Source organism: Rhinatrema bivittatum, chromosome 10 (genome assembly GCF_901001135.1).
Source record: "Rhinatrema bivittatum chromosome 10, aRhiBiv1.1, whole genome shotgun sequence".
NCBI classification, from domain to species: Eukaryota; Metazoa; Chordata; class Amphibia; order Gymnophiona; family Rhinatrematidae; genus Rhinatrema; species Rhinatrema bivittatum.
In genome coordinates this window covers 27,175,249-27,191,148 of record NC_042624.1, presented here as the reverse complement: position 1 = coordinate 27,191,148, position 15,900 = coordinate 27,175,249, and the positions used below count along the sequence as shown (strand labels likewise).

General features: G+C 46.2%; 1 protein-coding gene and 1 long non-coding RNA gene across 8 annotated transcripts in view; one reads left to right on the top strand and one right to left on the bottom strand.

Annotated features, from left to right (window-relative positions):
• DNM3 (dynamin 3) overlaps positions 1 to 15,900 on the bottom strand; it is a 694,116-nt gene that overhangs the window by 353,117 nt on the left and 325,099 nt on the right. The gene's annotated exons all lie outside the window — the stretch shown is intronic.
• Positions 587 to 14,083, top strand: LOC115099773. Its single transcript, XR_003858881.1, has 2 exons — positions 587 to 958; positions 13,475 to 14,083. It is a non-coding gene; the product is annotated as an uncharacterized LOC115099773 (long non-coding RNA).

Genomic DNA, 15,900 nt, shown 5'->3' with positions numbered 1-15,900 from the left:
TGGGGTGCTGAGAACAGAGCCCAGGCTCTGGTCTGAATTTAAGCATCATGCAGTGGTGACTTTTCCGTGGCCAGGTCTGGTGGCGCGCTGGTTGGGAAACCTTATGTTAGACCACATTTACACTATCACTGTGGCAGGATCAGTCACACAGATCTGTCTGCTTCCTTATATAGAAGCTTTACATGTCCAGGATTTTTTGAAGAGATCTAGAGCCAGGGCTAGACAAAGGCAGCAAACAATCATCTTACTAGGGTTAAAGCAAGTGAAAAATGACATGACAAAAAAATGTACTGAAGTTCATAAAAATGTGCTTTGCTATCTGGGGCTCAATTAGACATCACAACTTCTCTCAAATGACCCCAGGTTATTTCTGAAAAAAAAACCCAAGCTTTTCTTCAGACAGGATGTGGGGGTGGAGTCAACAGATGATGCCTTACAAATGCACATCTGGATACAATCCAACTAATTCCCCTTGTACACCCTTCTCCTCTAAGTTGTTTTCATGACAGTCCAGGCTTTGTCAAACTGAGAATGTGTGAGCTTATGCAATCCTTAAATCTTAAATGAGCTGAAGGCAGCCGCACAGTTCAAGCTGACATAAAACTGAAAACCAAATAAAAGTTGCTGTGGTAGCCACAAAACCAGATTTTTAAGGCAAAAGATGCTAGAAAGACGCCTTGAACATATATTCCTACTTTATTCTCCGCAGTCCTAACGTGGTTCCAGCTGGAAAATGCCATAAACCTGACAAAAGATACCATAATGATGTTGTATTTCCTTTTGGCTGTCTTTCCAGGAATACCAGCTCTGTCAGGAGGAAGAGTAGGCGGGATGCAAGGTAATCTGAAGCAAGACAAGTCCTAGGAGCACAGAGTCCTTCCAAAACTCTTCAAAATGCAGCTGAAGAGTTTAAGATACATTTACAATAAATACCTTCCAGCCTGGCAGACCTGGAGAGGTAAGAGGAAGAAGGGAGTGGACTCCCGGCAGCAGTGGTCATGGGATATGGAAGGGGCCTAGTTACAGCTCACTTTTTCACCCTTCTCTGGAGCCAGCACCAAAGCAACTTCAGCTTAATTTTCAGAATTTTTGTAGAACACTAGCTTTTATATTTACTTAAATTCTTGTGTTGAGTAAAAGATATGAGTGAGCTTTAAGTGGGAGTTATGTATATGCTATGAGAGAGAGGGGTGGAAGTGAAATACATGGGCAATAGGTTGTGTCAGGGGTGAGCAAACTGGGAGCGGGCTTGGACAATCCTGAAGTGGGGCACACTGGCTGCTATCGAGTCAGGAGGAAAGGACCTCATTGTAAGCCTGCGTGTTTTCAGCGGGCCAGGGAGAGGAGCTGCTTAGTCTGCAGCAGAACCAGACCTGGGAGCAGCCCCTGCAGGGTTCCACAACCCTGGAAGGGCAGCCAAGGAGTTCCTGCTGAGGATCAGGGAGAGCACAACGCTTCCCCGCCAGAGGAAAAGAAGTGGCGAGACTGGGGAAGAGAATGGGCAAAGAGGCCCGATAGAATAAAGAAGGGGATGAGGAAGGGAGGACAAAGGCAAAAAGTATAAAACAGTTACATAAGCAAAGCAAAACATGAGAAAATAAAGCGGAGCAAACAGAGAGAAAGTAAAACATAGGAAAAATGTGTGAAACAGTCTGGGTGACATGTATCTGCTTCTGTCTGGGGGGAGGTGCCTGGTTTTTTTTAATTCTTTATTTTCAAAATTTTGAAATTAACCCAAGCCAATTCTTGTACAGAAAAATAGTTGTTAGATCACAACAATATCTTAAGGGGAAAATTAAACAAAACTTACAATCATTTTCATTGATCACCAACATCAAAATTATAAGAAAATAAGGGGGAGGCGGAAAGGAGCATCAAATGTAATCATAAACATCTCAGAAATATAACAGGCCGCTAGCCCAATAGTACAACAGCTTAAATTATATCATGTTGCCGAAACAGTATTGCAGGTTCCTTGGGGTAATGACCGTAGAAAAACCCTGAGCTGGTCTGGTTCTTGATAGACATATTGCACATTACAGTAATAAATACAACATTTTGATGGATACTTTAACACAAAACTTGCTCCTAACTGTAATACCTCAGATCTCATTGAAAGAAATTCTTTGCGTCTCGTCTGTGTTACTTTTATTACGTCTGGATAGATCCAGATTGGATGGCCAAAGAGAGAAGCCTGCCTATTTCTTAGAAATAGTCTCAATATATGATTTCGTTCAGAAAGGAAAGCAAATGATACAAGCATAGGTTTTCTTTGGACAATCTCTGAATCCAATGACGTTTCCAAAAAATTAGTTAAGTCCAAGTTTACAGGTTGAGGCCCAGCTGGTGCTTGTTCTGTTGCTTGATCTTTCTGCTGGAGATAATTGGCTTTTACAATAACTGGTATTGCAGACTCTGGGATCTTTAGTATCCACGTCATGTAAATTTTAAACAAATCTAGAGGGGGAGTTAACTGCTGAACAGGAAAATTTAGGACTCTTAAATTATGAGCTCTCAATGCATTCTCCACTCCCTCTAGTCTCTTGTTAAACATTTTTTCAGACACTATTAAATTCTGTTGGACCTTTTCCGATAAATTTATTCTTTCTTCCAGATCTTCCACTTTTTTATTAAATGATTTTACCAAATTATTATTTGATATAGTCTGTTCTCTAGTGTCTAATGTTGTTTGGGACAGCGTTTTTAAAGATTGTTCAATTGATCTCAGAGCTGACCAAATACCTTCAAGTGTACCTGCATTAACAACTGGAGTTCCAGTACCTGCAATCATGGTTCTAAGATGGTTTTCTCCCTCCTCCATAAAACCTCTCCCACACTGCACAATTCCTTGCAGGGTAGATGTTTCTGGGGTCTGTTGTTCCTGTTGCAGGGGTCGCGATACTGCCTCCTCTAAAGTTGTTCCCTGCTAAGCGTCTCCTCCTCGCGCTCCTCCTGGATCTCCTTCTCGGTCAGTAACTCCCGCTCCACTTAGGTACATTGCCTGAGGAGCCTCCGTCTCTGCCGAGTCACCTGCTGCTGTGGCGATGTTGGAAAAAAGTGCAGGCCGTTTCGGATCTCCGGGGCTCAAAGAGGTGTCAAGGGTCAGGAGAGAGGACGCGCGCTCCAGCGTCTCTCTCCCAGCGACCTGGCTCACCGGCGTTGAAGCTGTTGCTCCTCCGAAGAAACCGTCGATACAAGGCTGAAAGGGCTCCTGTGGGGGTAAGTTATCACTCACCCCTCGCAGTCTCCCCTTTCTTTTAGTATGGGGCATTTTAAGCATAGCAAACTGCAAAAGGAAAACAGCCTTTCCCCGACGGTCCTTACAGATCCTGTTAGGCGGCGGCCATCTTGCCTCCCCTGGGATGTGTCTGTTTTACTGTCTAGGTGTGGCATGTCTGGGTGTTGGCTTTCTGTCTGCCTGCATGTGGGGGTATCTGTCTGTCTGTCTGGCTGGGGATCTGTTTCACTCTCTTTTGGTCTGGGTATGAGTTATCTGTGTTTCTCACGATTGTCTCTCTCTGAATGCACATATACATACACACACAGATATATACAGTAAACTATCTTGGGGGACCCCAACCAACTGTATGAATGGAAGGGAAGGCCAGGGCTCAAAAGCTTTGCTCCCCCTGGGCTGTGTGACAGAAACAGGATTGGAAGTAGAGCTATTTATTTAACATATTTATATTGCGCAAATAACTGGTTTCAGTCCTAAGCTGGAGTAATTGAGCTCTGCTAACTAATGTAGCTATACAACATGCTACGGGTGTGCCTGGCAATCATTTTGTGTTTCATTTTTAGTTCATTTTTGTTAAGTTTTGCTTTCTATTAATTTGTTTTTTGATTTTTGTTTTGCTTTTAGTGTGCACGAAATCGAGTTAGTGCACAATAACTTGAAATAGTGTGCAGAAAGTGAAAGCGTGCACACTATTTTAAGTTAGTACACACTAAACCAGAACAAACGAACAATTTCATGTATTTGCTGTTTAATTTACAAAACGACATGAAACAACAGACTATGACGCTGCCATTGTCTCTGTAGCTTCAAACGAAAGCACATCCCTAATTCCAAACATTTTTAGTAAACGCCCTATAGTCCCAGAGAACTCCCATGCTATAGGTCTGAGAAGGTGAAGGTCTGATGTATGTACAAAGGTTTGCATGCTTGCAGAAAATGTGTATTTATTTATTTTAAGATGTTTCTATACTGTTTATAGGAGAACAACCATTCTGGACGGTTTACAGAAAAAACAGACAATGGTAAAACAAAATATGAGTATAAAATACAAAACACAGGCAAATAAATACATAAAAAATCAGCCAAAAGCCAGATGGAAAATATGAGCCTTAAGTTGCTTGTGGAGCAGTTTACAGGCATTCCCTGCTACAGAGAAAGCACTACAACGCGCTTCAAGCCAGAATCTGTCAGCTGACGGTGGTGAACCCGTCGGGATATATTTAACAAGTACTTGAGTTAGGTAAGAAGGACCATAATCATAGCAGGCTCTGAGTATGGAAGTTAAGGCTGTAAAATTAACGCAGTATGCCACAGGGAGCCAAGGCAATTCTTTCAACACAGGTGTAATATGAGCACGAGGCGGGCCACGTTCTGGAGTATCTGCAGGCCCTAAGGATAACAGTTTGGGAGGCCTACGGATAAAAAATGACAATAGCCAACTGTAGTTAGCACAACTGCTTGTCCAACAATACAGAAATCAGCTTTAGCATGGGAAAGATAACACGATCTCTGTTTATGTGGGCAGTGAAGAGCACTCATCAAGCATCCCTGGTGAAGACTCCTATCTGCTCCTCTAACACTTCTTTACATGTCTCCCCTCGTTGTTCTCCAGAGGCCAAAAAGAATTTGGGTGCATTAACTCCAAAGTAGCTTGCCCGCATGTTATGTTAATTTTCCTTGGCCTTTTCTCTTCCTTTCAAGATGCCTTTTTTTTTTTTTTTTTTTTAAAGATAGACATTTTAGGATGCAGAAGTCTGGCTAACTGTTGGAAAAGAGGTTTCCCTATTCTGAAATCTTCTCAGAGAAGTAATTACTAATATTTTAAGAGCAGCATCCTTGCTTTCCAGAGCATTAAGTGGAAATGGAGACCGAATTAAAGCTTGGAGCCCCGTCACAGATTATAGTGGTGGGGGTATGACAAGGGATAAAAGGAATACCTGCAGCAAATAGTTTACAATCTAGGATCGCTGATAACCACCCCCAGATGAGCACAGCATGAACTAAATCTGGGCCTTGCTTTGGGGCACTGCAGTCTGATGGGGATGTTTATTTACCCCTCCCCCAGCATATGCCTGGGATTCATTAGAGTTGCACATTTTTTTAAATCTGCCTTCAGTGGATATTAAATTACCAGAAATTACTGTAGAAATACCAGCAACATAAGCCCCTGCCAGACAAAACCCAAAAGAAACAAGATCGTTCCCGAACAGACCGAAGAAAGACATTTTAATAAAAGGTATATTGTTCCTTGTAGGGTCTGAGCATTAATTACAACAAACAGCAATGCAAAAACCCCCAATAAAAATATCGTTTTTTCAACAGGACCCATACCAGAAAGCTTACAAAAAGCACAAGTATTTCTGCTGCTCCTTAAGTTGGAGCTTTCACCATAACAAGAAAAAAAAACAACTGTATAAAATCAGTTGAAAACATTTAAGAGAGAAAATAACCCATGAAAAGAAATTCCTAAGATTTAGGAAAGGCTCAAAATCTTGCAAGGGATCCCCATGTACCCCAAGATGGTCATTTTCATACACGGGGGGTCAGCACGCCCCCAGATACATGGCGATTATATCTCCTCCGCGCAGAGGTTATAAATCGTGTGCTAACAGACCCGTAAATGAGGGCGTGCGTCCAGCCGATGAGCTGGGGTCCTCAAACTTCCTCAAACATTTCTTAGATGCCTGGAAATTATTTTTAATATGATTTACACCTTCTCCAAGGAAGAAGCAACTTTACGCTCAACTATACCTGGGCGTGCGCATCCCTTGGCCCCGCCCACATTCTGCTCTTTTCCCCCCCCGATGCAAGGTATTCGCACATCGAGACTTCTAAAATTGGGTGGATATGCTCATGTGCCTGCCTTTTAAAATTCACTTTAAAATATGCAATTTCCCTGATATTATGTTAATGGTGCATCACTGTTAGGAAGAGAAAGAGAACTGCAACATCCTAAGCATTACAATAGCTCACTGGCTAAGCCAATACAGCAGCACAGGCTGTTACTTTTTTAGATAAATACTAGGGTTAGCAGTTTTTTGATATTCATATACAACGTTTGACAATATGATGGGCAGTCATATTAAAGGGCTGTAAGGTTTTGCTCTGTCACCGATCACAGAGTCCATGATATTATCCAAACTTCTTGGCAGAATTACAGAAGAAAGGTGGCTGGCCCAGTGGCTAAGTTTCAGTCCCAGATCTGGCCTCTGAAACCCGGGCTCAGTGCCAGGTTACCCCATAGGCACATGCCTAGGGACCACCACCCACAAGGTCAGAGGGATCCCTCTGATCCTCCCCCAGGTCAAGAGGTCACTTTTTAAAAGATTTGGGTAATTTTGAAGTTACCCAGACAAAACTCAAGATTTCCCTCCCATGCTCACTGGCTCCATTACCTGCACAAAATGTAGCCAGGTAAAAAGAAGTGGTGATAGAGGTGTTCTGAGGACATAGTTATATTTTCGTTGGTGAACGCTGATATTTAGCACCACTCAGCTAAATTAGCTGGTCAGAAAAACAGCCGACCTAAAATTACCCCGATAAATGTATTTGGGCCTCTTCTGTGGAAGTTTCCACTGAGCATCCTCCCAGAGCTTTATCCGGGGAGCCTTCCCACTCACCAGCCCACTGAATATAAACTGCCGACTGGTACATGGCTAGTTAGACTTTTACAAACTATGAGGAAAGGCCCCAGAGGGGATATAAAAACCGAAGGAAAATCCTGCGACCTCAGCTGGAGTTTGGAGTCTCCAAAGAATATGGAAGCAGCCCATAATATGGCTGCCAAAATGTGAATGAGTCTACATCATGAGCCATATGTGGCAAGGTTTAAATAAGCCCTAAAGGAACGAGAGATGAGGGGATATGATGAAGACTCAAAGGTATAAATAATGCATATGGGTCAAGCATTTGGCAGTGGAAAAGATATTTTAGAGTAAAGGCTCATGACAAGAGGATAGGAGATGACGTAACAAAAAAAGCTTCTTCATGGAATGGGCAATGGATGTATGGAACAGCCTTCCAATGGAGGCAGTGGAGGAAAAACAGTACTGGAATTCAAGATAGCATGGGAAAAACACACAGCAGCCTTAGATTTTTGAAAAAGAGGGAAATGCCTGATATCACTCCAGTAGGGCATGGGGTACTTCACTAAGAAAGATAAATGGACAGACTAGATGGGCTTTGTATGGTTTCTGTCTTTCCAAAAGTAGGAATGGAACATATTCTATTTGTCACAGCAGCAGTCAATCAACATGAATACAAGTTCCATCACAGAAGTTTCAGCAACTTCCTCAGAATGTCAAATGCTTGAGAGAGTAATAAAAACAAAATTTGTGTTGCGGTCCGGTCCGCGAGGCTCGCGTACCGGCCCTTACCTCGAGGGACTTTTCCAGCTGGGAGCGAAGCGGAGTCGGAACCTGGGCGTCCCCGCGGGGGAGACGCCATTGCTGGCCTGCCTCTAGGAGCACACGCACGACTGCCCCGCGCTTTTCTAGGCAGTTTCCCGCCCAAGGGTGGCTCCGCCCCTGGTCTGACGTCAGACACCGCGGCCTACTTAGGGTCACCGCGGACACCTGTTCAGCGCCTTACAACAGGGTTTCCTCGGTCCCCCGTTGCCTCGAGCCCCGGAGTCCGCCAGCGCCCTGGCTACTCCGTTCTTGCCTGCCTGCCATACTGGTACTCGCCTTGCTCTCTTGTATGGGTTCCTGCCTGTCTACAGCCCAAGCCGGGTTCCTGCCCACCTCGTCCAAGCCTGGTACTCGCCTGCTTCCACTCCATTGGCTGTCATACCTATCCTAGGTCCAGCTCCGAACCTCGCCTAAGTCCCCACGGTCAGGCCCCTACGGGCTCCTCCCGGGGGGGCTCAGACTTCCAGGGTGAATCTCCTAAGTCCCAGCAGCTGGACTCCCAAGGGCTCCTCCCGGGGGAGTACCAGCTTCCAGGGTGAAACCACCTCCACCTGTCCGCCAGAGGTCTGCCTCCCGGCCTGTTCAGTCGAGACCAGTGAAGTCCTTCCCAAGTCTCCTGTAGGTCGGCCCAAGAGTCCACTAGTCCATTGTTCACAACAGATTGCAAGGCCATGGACTCGGCAGATTCCTCAGGAGTCCGTAACCTTTCAGGAATGGCTCAACAGATACATCATCAGATGTACGAGCAACAGCAAGACATTGACCTGATAGATTCCATAGGACAGCTAGCGGCCGCCTGAACAGCGGTGCCGAGCACCCTCCGTTAACTATGGACTCAGTACCTGATGGATGGGTTTCCCAACAACTGCAATTGCAACAGCTAGATGCCCTTGCTGGTTCTGTTGAGCAGCTCGCTGCCAGATTAGAGGCTATGAGTACCCAACCCTTGCCTGCGGTAGCCTCTCTATCCCAGGTGTTATCTTCGTCTACGACGCATCTTCCCGCACCCTCACGTTATGCCGGAGATGCCAGAACCTGTCGCGGGTTCCTCAACCAGTGACTCAGCAGGTTCGTTTTATTGCCCCAGCAATTTCCCACGGACTCCGTTAAAGTTGCCTATATCCTGTCCCTGCTTGACGGGAGAGTTCTAATATGGGCCTCTTCTCTTTGGGACTTACCGCCTTCTCCCCGGAGGAGAGACTACGCCGAAGGTTGTTGGGCCTGTGCCTATACTGTGGGCAGAGAGGCCATTTTCTGGTACATTGTCGGGAGCAAGCGGAGAACTCTAAAAGCCTAGGAGGTCGAGAGGAGCTCCTCCTGGGTAGCACTTCCGCTCCTCACTGCACCCTGCCTATCATGCTGGAGTACCCCGGAGGATCCTTGGAGACCCTCGCCTTCCTGGACTCAGGGGCAGAGGGCAATTTCATTCAGCAACAACTGGTTACCCGACTAGGCATTCCGATGCAGAGCCGAGGAGTCCCGCTGCGGATCATGTCCATCCAGGGTACGCTACTACCTGGGCAAAACGTGACGTTCACAGCCCCTGTCACTGTCCACACCGGGGCGTTCCATACAGAGGAGATAGTCTTCCTGATCTTGGAGAAGGCCGTCCACCCCGTGGTGCTCGGACTACCGTGGCTCCAGAAACACTTACAGATGATCCAGTGGGACACTATGCAGATCACAAAATGGAGTCCTTTCTGCATTTCTCACTGCATGAAGGTGCCAAAGTCCCCCGCCTGCTTGCTTCTGCACTCTGATCTTGACCTCCCGGCGCCTTATGAAGAATTCGCCGATGTCTTCTCCAAGTCCAAGGCAGAGATCCTTCCACAGCATCGCCCATATGATTGTGCCATAGACCACCTGCCGGGTACGACGCCCCCTCGAGGTCTTGTGTACTCTTTGTCCCTGCCTGAAACAAAGGCTATGTCGGAGTACATAGCAGAGAATCTCGCTAAAGGCTTTATCCGGCTGTCGAAGTCCCCCGCCGGGGCGGGGTTCTTCTTTGTCGGAAAAAAGGACGGCACCCTGAGGCCGTGTATTGATTACAGCGGCCTCAACGCCATCCCTAAGCGGGATCGCTACCCGCTCCCGCTGATTCCTGAATTACTTGATAGGCTCCAAGGAGCCAAAGTGTTTACCAAGGTGGACCTACGCAGGGCCTATAACCTCGTACGGATTCGCCCCGGCGATGAATGGAAGACCGTATTTAACACCAGGGACGGGCATTACGAATACCTCGTAATGCCCTTCGGTCTTTGTAATGCCCCTGTGGTCTTCCAGAATTTAATGAATGATGTGTTATGCGACCTGCTGCACAGCTGTGTTGTAGTCTACCTCGATGACGTCTTGATCTTTTCGCGAGACCTGCCCACGCACCGACAACATGTCCACCAAGTTCTGCAGATTCTGCGGCATCATCATCTCTACACAAAATTGGAGAAATGCTCTTTCGAGCAGTCATCCCTGCCCTTTCTGGGGTACATTGTGTCGGCGATGGATTTCTAAAGGATCCTGATAAAGTCTCAGCAATTCTAAACTGGCCACGCCCAAAGGGCCTGAAGGCATTACAGTGCTTTAGGATTCGCGAACATCTACCGACAGTTCATTCCCAACTATTCACGCATTGTGGCCCCACTAACTATCCTTACCCGCAGAGGAGCCAATACGACGGACTGGCCTGCCTCTGCCTGCCAAGCCTTCGAGGAGCTTAAACAGGCGTTCCTTCAAGACACTTGCCTTCGCCACCCTGATACGAACCGGCCATTTATCGTGGAAGTGGACGCCTCCAGTATCGCAGTCGGGGCTGTTTTGAGTCAACATACGGATACGGGACAACTCCTTCCCTGTTCGTACTTCTCTCGGAAGTTCACTCCGGCAGAATGTAATTACAGCATAAGTGATAAGGAAATGCTGGCGGTGAAACTAGCCCTAGAAGAATGGAGGCAGTGGTTGGAGGGAGCCAACCACCCTATCACTATTTATACTGACCACAAGAATCTCGCCTATCTCAGTCAGGCTCAGCGCCTAAATCCCAAGCAGGCCCGTTGGTCCCTGTTTTTTGACCGATTTAATTTCACATTACAATACCGCCCCGGCTCAAAAAACATCCGGGCTGACGCACTGTCTCAAGCCGCCGAGGTCGAAGAGATATCTGAGAAGCCCCGGTACATCCTGGATCCACAGAAGGTGTGCCTTGCCTCCTCCGCACTGGCCCCCGAGGAGAGAAGCTGGGAACCAGCCCGCAACATCCTGGACAAGAATCTGATTAAAATCTTTCACCCAGATCACCCAGGTAAACCTGGGCCTGCTAAGAGGGGGCGTAAAGGAGGGGCTACTGTTGCGGTCCGGTCCACGAGGCTCGCGTACCGGCCCTTACCTCGAGGGTCTTTTCCAGCTGGGAACGACGCGGAGTCGGAACCTGGGCATCCCCGCGGGGGGAGACGCCATTGCTGGCCTGCCTCTAGGAGCACGCGTGCGGCTGCCCCACGCTTTTCTAGGCAGTTTCCCGCCCGAGGGTGGCTTCGCCCCTGGTCTGATGTCAGACGCCGCGGCCTACTTAGGGTCACCGCAGACATCTGTTCAGCGCCTTCAACAGGGTTCCCTCGGTCCCCCGTTGCCTCGAGCCCCGGAGTCCGCCAGCGCCCTGGCTACTCCATTCCTGCCTGCCTGCCATACTGGTACTCGCCTTGCTCTCTTGTATGGGTTCCTGCCTGTCTACAGCCCAAGCCGGGTTCCTGCCTGCCTCGTCCAAGCCTGGTACTCGCCTGCTTCCACTCCATTGGCTCTTGTACCTATCCTAGGTCCAGCGCCGAGCCTCGCCTAAGTCCCAGCGGTCGGGCCCCTCCCAGGGGAGCTCCGACTTCCAGGGTGAATCTCTTAAGTCCCAGCGGCTGGACTCCCAAGGGCTCCTCCCGGAGGAGTACCAGCTTCCAGGGGGAAACCATCTCCACCTGTCCGCCAGCGGTCTGCCTCCTGGCCTGTTCAGTCGAGACCAGTGAAGTCCTTCCCAAGTCTCCTGTAGGCCGGCCCAAGGGTCCACTAGTCCATTGTTCACAACAATTTGTACATTATTCCACATTTTCACTATCTACTTCTTTTACTGTTGTGACGCTTTCCCTGGTCCGTACACCGTCTGCTTGCGTCCGTTCCCGGGTCCAAACCTTGACAGAGCTTCCCTGGAAACTCAAATAGCAGTTTAAATGTATTTATCTTAAAAGTCCCCAGGTGGGATTTGAACCCTCACCACCTGGATGGAAGGCAGATGCCTTCCCCACTGAGCCAGCAACTCACTTTCCAACCACTGGCTTCAGAAGTCCCTCTCAAAGTCCATAGTTCAAAAGTCCGGCCCCAACTGCCACCTCCCTCCGTACCTCTGGGACCTCAACCCTTCCCCAGAGGTACAGCCACCCACTGGCAGTTCTCCAGGCAAAGTATCCTTGTCGTTCGTCCAACAACAGAAGACCCCGCGCTCACCTTCTCTGTGATAGTTGCGGCAGTCCTTCACACGGTTGGGGAATGTCCAGCCTCGAAGTATTCCAGAGCAGACAGGAAATCAGATCCTTCCTCCTCGGTCCCCCGCAGGAGACTGACACTGCTCTACTAGGGAGTCCTTTTTATCCTGTGGAAACTCCTCCTCCTCCACCAGCTGATTGGCTCCAGGGAAGTCCCACCCTTAACCTCCCACACCTGTGGTTCTTCTGTCCTTGTAACATCCGGGGGAAGGAACCAAGAGACGTCTCTAGCCTGGTGTTGCTGTATTTTCCTTCCCCCCCTTCCCTTGAATCTTTGGTTCCTAGCTTTATTCTTCCTATCTAGTCTAGCATAGTGACCCCGTCACAACTGTTTATAATCCATTGTCAGGTCAGGAGTTCCCCTTTGATTCATGCTTCTGCTCTTGGACATTTTTGTCCTACACATAGCTATGTTTAAATTGGGAAATGCTGGAAACCAATAATCAACTTTCTGAAAAGCTGAGATAAACTTTAAAACATTACAAGGCCTGTGTCTACAAAACAAACGGTTCCAAAGATGATATCACTTCAAATACCATGGCAGGATTAGAAATTGGAACCGAACTTACACTCCAACATATGGTAATTGTTTTCAAAAGTATGGTTTAGAACAAACTGTAATTTGATCTACAAATAATTGGCCACAAAAGTTGTAGCAATTGTACTATGTACCTGTAGTCCCTGGAGTTGACTGAATTTGTGCATCCTTATACCAATAGTGTATACACATTGAGAAATACTACTAATTGTCGATCCTGTTATGTGATATTCATTATTAGATGTCTATGTTTTTTATTCTACATTGGAAAGACTAAACGAGCGGTAAAAACATACCTGATAGAACATTGCAGCTGTACTTCTACCAATAAGTTATCAGGTCCATTAATATCACATTGTAGAGACAAAGGCTACTCATTTGAAGATTGATGTTGGTTTGTTATTGACCAAGTGAAACAGTCTTGGAGAGGTGGGGACATAGATCCACTTTGATCTAAAAGAGAACTCAGCTGGATTGATAGATTGTGAACACTTCATCCAGATGGTTTGAATATTGATATGGAATAGGATACAGAGATTTGATTCTGATATATTGGCCACCAAACAGGATATTTTTTACTTTAAGTATAACATGTACATGTAAGAATGAAAGTATTTTAATCGTGGTGCTTGTATTAGCTTTTTCCTGATTGGTCATGATTATCATGTGATCAAATTGAGCCATCATTCACAACAACTGCGCCTTATTTTTCTTGGTTTAACATGGTCACATGTTTCTTCAGATGAAAGTATTTAGACTCATCTTTCCATTTCAGTTCCCAGGAGAACATGAAGAGTGAGTGGTAAATGACTGCATATTTAATTCAGACGAGATTTGGAACCCTTGAAGCTGGCGCTACTACGTGCTAAAACACGGCTGTGTCGGATATTTTAAAAGGAGGATGAGACTTTTTCATGCTCAATGATAAGTTAAGCAGTGCAATTTTTAACAAGAAGTTTAAAAAGAAAATGATAAATGTTTGCACTTTTTTGTTTTTTATGTTATATGGGCGATGATTATATTGTAAGCGGTTTGTTACAGTAAGGATCAAAATTTGGTTCTAATGTATTGTGGATTACCACTTTATATATGATTGCCTACAAGTTGATTATTATTTAATATGTTAATCACTGTTTCATTTTTTTGATATATATCCACAGTGTTTATAAAATTAAGAACAAACAAATCAAGTTTTATGGTTCAAACAGCTAACTTTGCATTGTTTTTAATAACGAGAACTATGAGGATAGCTATTATATTTTCATGTATTGGGTGAATATGCTATTGTATTTTTTTCATATTAGTAAACTCTGGGCTCTTTTTGGAGACGTAAATGCAAATGTGCAACAGTGCACTAAAGATCTAATAAAATCTAATAATCATTCATTCAGTCTGTTAGATCCATACATGCTGTAACCTTAATCTCCTGGCAAAAAGAAATTCAGCTGCTGGAAGATATTCAAAATTTCTTGGAACCCTGACCGGATGGGCTAAACTCAACTGCATACTAGTAAACTCCAAGGGTAATTTCACCAAGGATTGGAAGAGAAAGTTTAAACTATGAAAGCAGGGCTCCAGAAGGTTTATTTACACTATGTAAAAGCAGAGATCAAATTACATCTTTATGATATTTCATAAACTAAGCAGAATGTTCTGATTAATTCTAAGCCATCTGATTGACTGGAGGACAGGACATTAGCTCCTTAGAAATGCCACGATTCACTAACTTAACTTGGAGCTTTTGCTACTATAAAAAGATCAAGAACAAATATCTATTAAAGCCCTAAAAGAAACAATTTTTATCTCCTAATAAGAGTAATTCCTCTGGAAAAATATTTACTGGAAGTGAAGGCCTTGTCAGAGTTGCCTTGGGTCTTCACTTATTCCAGACAGTGCTCAGCATGGATGTGATACTGTGCCTGGATTTCATTTTCTCCAATTCACGATCTTGCTCTTTCCCTTTTAAGTGCCTCACCCTGTCAACAGTGGAATCCCCACTCTAAAAAAAATTCAGAGGTAGAAGGCACCCTTTATACCCATTTTATAGGCAAGTCTCTTAAACAATTCTTCAATCACCCACGTGTTCTCTCTCAGTAAACACTGAAATCCAACACTTCAATGGCCTGCCTAGTCAAATAATTATAAAAATTATTGCCAATCAATGAGAAAAGAAGTAGAGTTGGATCCTCCTACATAGTTTAACTCTCTCACACATTATACCAGTTCTTCAGAGATCTGGACTATCTATTGAATGTTAGGTCTTCCATCTGCAATCCCTGTTCTGAACATTGACTTAAGAGGATGGACAATGCAAAGGGACATTGAGAAAGTGTAAACATGCAAACTCAAAATATAAAGGGGTACATTTTTTTAAAAAGCGCGTATCTTTTAAAATCCGGGGTCGGCGCGTGCAAGGGGGTGCCCTGCGCTGCCCGTTCCCTCCGAGGCCGCTCCAAAATCGGAGCGGCCTTAGAGGGAACTTTCCTTCCGCCTCCCCCCACTTTCCCCTCCCTTCCCCTACCTAACCCACTCCCCCAGCCCTATCTAAACCCCCCCCTACCTTTATCGCAAAAGTTACGCCTGCTCGAGACAGGCGTAACTCGCTCGCTCTGGTGGCCCGCTGGCGCGCTATCACCCGACAAGGGGGCTGCTCCGGAGGCCTCGGCCATGTCCCCGGAACGCCCCCGGGCCGGCACCACGCCCCCCGGAATCCCCCCCCCCCCCCCCCCCGAAACGCCCCGAACGTCATGCCACCCCCGACATGCCCCCCCCAGCAAAGCCCCGGGACTTACACGCGTCCCAGGGCGTGCGCAGGTTTTTTTTAAGGGTTACACGTGTAACTTATGCACGTAACCCTTTTAAAATCTGCCCCAAAGCATTTAAGGGCAGTTGCAAATTTCCATATCTGAATTTCTGCTGAGCTGTAGCGGAATCTGCAGCTTCAATCTGCACATGTTTGCTGCTGCTCCAGGGATAGTACTTCCATTAGGCAGACTAGACAGATGCCTAAAACGCCAAGATTTTTAGGGTGGAAAAATCCTATCAGTTTGAGGTCCAGAGGGTGCTATGCCAGAGTCAATACCATCAAAGAAGAAAGCAGACCCACTGCCGCCAGTAGTTCAGTTGGAGGACAGGAATTGTTTGCCTAAGGTGCCAAATATCAAAGATCAACAACAAAAAACCTCAATCATCCTAGAAGAC